This window comes from Grammomys surdaster, unplaced genomic scaffold (genome assembly GCF_004785775.1).
Source record: "Grammomys surdaster isolate TR1022 unplaced genomic scaffold, NIH_TR_1.0 125925, whole genome shotgun sequence".
Classification (NCBI taxonomy): domain Eukaryota; kingdom Metazoa; phylum Chordata; class Mammalia; order Rodentia; family Muridae; genus Grammomys; species Grammomys surdaster.
The window spans coordinates 4,030,553-4,035,512 of NW_021620749.1; the positions used below are offsets into that span (position 1 = coordinate 4,030,553).

Genomic DNA, 4,960 nt, shown 5'->3' on the forward strand with positions numbered 1-4,960 from the left:
ATATTATATATTATATATTATATATTATATTATATATTATATATTATATATTATATATTATATATTATATATTATATATTATATATTATATATTATATATTATATATTATATACCATAATCGAATGGGATTTATTCCAGAGATGCAAGATTGGTTCACTATTTGAAGACCAATCAATGTAATCTACCACAGTGGCAACAAGAAAAGACTCAAAGTTGTATCAGTTGATGCAGAAAAGTGTTAAAAGTTGGGGTCACAGTGATAGAAGCGGGGTCAAACTAAAGACCATCTGTGAAAAACCTGCAACAAATGTTACAGTCAGCCTTCAGTCCTGTAGGCTGTGTGTCCTCAGACTCACTGACTTCACTGACTGTCACAATCGGCCTTCAGTGCCTGTAGGCTGTGTGTCCTCAGACTCACTGTCACAGTTGGCCTTCAGTCCTGTAGGCTGTGTGTCCACAGATTCACCGACTGTGGGTTAAAGATACTAGGAAAAACTATGTCTCTGTCACCACTCCGGGAAAAACATAGGACTGTGAGCGTCCCCGGCTCACAGAGTGTCAGTTCACTCTCTGCCCTCCCGTGACTTCCACTCCCCTCTTCTTTAGGGACACTTGGCATTGGGTTGAGGGTCATCTCAGTCCTCTAAGATCTCATCATACTTTTCTGTATTAAGACAGGATCTTGCTGTGTGGCTCTGGCTAGCCTGGAATCTACCATGTAGACCAGGCTGGCTTCAGACAAGGCTACTCCTGCCTCTCGCCTCCCTCATGCTGGAAACAGGTCTGTACCACCATTCCTAATTTATCACTTCTTAATGGCATCTTTGAAAACCCTGGTTCTGAACAAGGTGACATTCTAAAGTTCTGCAAAGATGTAAGTTCGGGGAGGGGTATGCACACATCGACTCACTGCAGGGATTTGTGGGTAAAGCTTCAGGTCTCTGCTCTTTCTGAAGTGGTGGGACCCCAGATATGGCACAAGTTCTAAGAAGAGGTCAGCCCTGGTCATGTGACTCACCCTCCTACACGAACCACATTTATTTCCGTGTCTGTGTTTTCACAATGGCTCTTCCCTTTGACCTTTGGAAGTCCTCAGCCTCTGGCAATGCTGTCCTGTAACATGTGTGCCTGTCCCCCCGCTTCTGAAGCAGCCCATCTCCTGTTCTTTTACAAGCATTTGCTTGTTTGTTCATACCCGTTCTTGCTCCAAAACAAGGTTTCAGGCAGATGGCTTTTATTACCAGGCTACAAGAGAACATTAGGATCCTGTGTCGCACCATCTCCTCGGCAAACACAAACTGCCACGAAGCCGACACAGAAAGGTCCAGACGCACTTGGCAATTAAAATGATGGGGTCTGTGCAGCTTGTCACTGGGTTCCCGCCCCTGCTCTCCTGACTCCAGGGTACACCCAGTCCTGGCTGGTCTGCTTCTAAGAGCTAGGTGTGTGGCTTCTTATTCTCTGGGAAGCCTCTGAATAGAATAGGGGAGATTCCTGGTTAAACCATAGGCCCCTCTGTGAGGACAGCTCATAGAGGTACCCGATGTCCTTTAAGCACCAGAATTGTGGCCCAAGGTCACATGGATCCCTAACTGGCTTGCTGGAAAAGCTGCAAAAGCTCTTGGCTAATGCTTAATAACCAAACATGGTAAAAGGCACACAGCCTCCTGGTCTAATACTAGGAGGGCCTCCTCGGCTTTAGTCATCCTTTTTACCTTATGTACAGAGAACTTTCAGAATCACTGGGCTTTGCCACTGTTAAAGTCCAATTTCTTTCTTTCTCTCTTTTTTTCTTTCTTTCTTCCTCTCTTTCTTTCTTTCTTTCCTTCTTTCTTTCCTTCTTTCTTTCCTTCTTTCCTCCTTTCTTTCTTTTGATAATTTATTTATTTATTATTTTTATGTGCATTTGGTATGTAGCCTACAAGTATGTCTTTGTGAGGGAGTCGGATCCACTGGAAATTGAGTCACAGACAGTTATGAGCTGCCATGTGTTTGCTGGGAATTGAACCTGGATCCTTTGGAAGAGCAGCCAGCGCTCTTAACCGCTAAGCCATCTCTCCAGCCCTCTGTCAAAATCATCTCTATGTTCAGGTTTACACATGTACTTGCCTGGGGGAGGGGGAAGCACACTTATTTGGAGAAGGGGAAGAGCAGGGTACAAACCAACCTGCTTATACACATATTAAATTGAATATTCATAATTCACACTATTCACCTCCCTGTGAGCCCTGATGGTGTCTGAGAACATCTAACATGCCTCTATCTTCCTCCTAATCCCTGTGCTTTCTAGCCTATGGTAACTGCTGATCCCTGTGCTTTCTAGCCTGTGGCAACTGCTGATCCCTGTGCTTTCTAGCCTATGGAAACTGCTGATCCCTGTGCTTTCTAGCCTGTGGCAACTGCTGATCCCTGTGCTTTCTAGCCTGTGGCAACTGAAATATTTTAGAAGTGTGTGGCCTCTGCAAAGCCTTGCTAGCCCCTCCGATGTGACAGACATGCTCTATAGTTGGGCATAGACAAGGAGACTTATCGGAACACTCCTTGATAGCTATACATGGACCTACAGCCAATTCTGGACTGGTACCTAGTGCCTGGATACAGGGCCCGATCTCAAAACCCTTTCTCAGAACAGCCATTTTTGATGGCTCTTGCAAAGGCTGACAACTAAGACAGCAAAAGAGGAGGGAGAGCTCAGACCTTGTCTGGAAGGAAGCCTTGTATGAAGACGACCAGACAAGATGGCTGTCGATAACAGCAGCTTCCTCCTGTGCACACACCTTGTTAAGCACCATCCACGTGAGGGTGTTTAGATAATTATCACCATGGAGGCACACTCGGGGTGTGATGCTGGGTGTTAGCAGATATGTGTTAGACAGCTAGCAATCAGGAGGCAGGGTGTGGATTCAGAACAGGTGTAGCAGAAGGTTCAGTCTTTGCAGGGAACCTGGCAGGCTGTTGTGCACCAGGGTGGGCACTTCTGCCCGCAGACCTTGCAGGCTGAGCGAGTCTTCCCACAGCACCAGGCTGAGAAAGAAGAGGTCACTGCCAGAAGTTCACAGTCGTGACCTAAAGTCCTAATGTGGCCCATTCTCCCAAGTTCTCTCTTTGGCTCTCAGCCACAGGCAGAACGGATGGAAGGAAGGTGTTTCCATTCATAACAGAGAACACAGTATGCCTTACAACAACTTCCTCCTGAACATGGGTAAGAACAAGCTAATGTCGACTCAATGCTTTTATAGTTATACATATATATACCTTGCCACTCAGAGAACCAGTTGTCTCTATACACCAAGTCTTGGTCTTCAGGGTGGCACCATCGGGAGCTGATAGGCAGGGCCTAATAAGAGGGGTTTTGTCAAGAGACACTCTCGTGAAGAAGATTCTGAGACTCCTTTCCTTTCTGTCCAGCCATGCCCAAAGCCATCTGTCCAGCACACTTTTCCACAGTGTCCCCTCTAAAGTCCCAGTGACTGAAGAGTGCCATCGAAGGTGTCTGAACACCTCGGTTCAGTCGCATAGAGAGCTAATGGAATCAGAAAGACAATTCAGTGGTTCTCAGCATACCCTGGCATCCCAGAAATCACACTCCAGACAGGGCCTGGAGGCATGCCTGGCAGGGACAGGTCTCTGTGCCATTTTGAGGCCTCCAGGCTGCCATCTGCTACCTCCTGAGAAGGCTGTCTTCTCCTTTTGACTCTTCTTACACCATCCCTCACTCAGTGATACGACCCTTGACCTATTATTCCCTACCTACAGCCATCACCTGACTCATCCCTCAGGCATTATAATGAAAATGGCCGGGAAGAGAAATTGCTCCTTTCTCTCAATTCCCTCTCAGCACTCATCTGGATTGGGAAAACAAATTGCTCAACAAGGAAAAAGTCCACAGCCACGTGGGGCCAACTGTCAGGTGGACGGCTCAGAGGACGGACACGTCACTGTGGCCAGCAGCTGCGTCACAGAAGTCAGTGACCAAGAAAGCCAAAACAGGGAGGTCAGAAAAGGCTGACACAGAACAGTGGGGAGGAGAGGAGAGGTCCACCTGCCAGCCACAGGGACCCATTAGACTGCCGTGTCTCTACATCTCCAGCATTCTTGTTCCAAAGGCAGATATGACCATTCCGGTTGGTCTTGAATGTTTGCCTCAGCAGGGCCACTGTGTAAGGTGCACCGGGTAGTTAATCTTCTAACCAGAGGGCACGTGTGCCCACGCAGGCCCTACTCAGAGACCCAGAGACCGTAATTGACCAGACAACTGTCTCTCAAACACCCTGGCCTTGGAGCTACCATTTGGCGGATGAGACAAAGCTGAAAGACTTCAGTGTCCTTGCTGTGTCTCCCTGGTCTACCTGAGTCAGAGCATCGAGGTGGATGGGACTCGAGCTGTTCTCTTCGTGAGTGGAGTGGCTGCGGCTGCGGCTGCAGCTGGCAGGCATTTATCTCAAAGCTGGGCCCTGCCTGTCAGGTGTGTGGGTGGATGAGTTGGAAGGCAGGTCAGCAGCCTGGCGAAAGGGAACGTTCTCCAAATGAAGGAGTCATTGTGGTTCTTGGGCCTGGGTGTCTAGGGGGACCCTAAGACGTTGAGAGTGAAGGGCAGCCAAGCTGCTGAGGACCTAGGAAGGGCAGGAATTTGGTTCCACAGTGTCTGGGCAGAGCTCTCTCTTCACTTTCTGGGTCTCAATTTGGGAGCAAGGGCTAAATCAGGATACTTGGAGACTCTGTCAGCTTAGAGACTCTATCATCATTGTCTCTGTCCGCTCTGATTCCTTATGGGGAACTAGCACGGCTCAGCGCTGTTCATAACTTCTGCCTTGAGAGCATCCTCTTCCTCACAGGAACCTCTACCTGGACCCCCAAGCCCCAAGCTCACACACATCCTCTTAGGAGAAGGGAATACGAGAGTTTGGTTGCCCTATCTATCTATCTATCTATCTATCTATCTATCTATCTATCTATCTA

General features: G+C 47.8%; 1 protein-coding gene across 3 annotated transcripts in view; it reads left to right on the forward strand.

Annotated features, from left to right (window-relative positions):
* The window catches only part of Cldn14 (claudin 14), an 80,733-nt gene that overhangs the window by 66,934 nt on the left and 8,839 nt on the right, over positions 1 to 4,960 (forward strand). The window contains exon 1 of one of the 3 annotated variants that reach the window (XM_028752519.1): positions 3,944 to 4,395. The exons of 1 other annotated variant lie outside the window; for it this stretch is intronic. The gene's annotated coding sequence lies outside the window, so the exon portion shown is untranslated. Of the gene's footprint in view, positions 1 to 3,943; positions 4,467 to 4,960 lie in introns of those variants that run through there. One more of the 3 variants, XM_028752517.1, reaches the window with a different exon arrangement.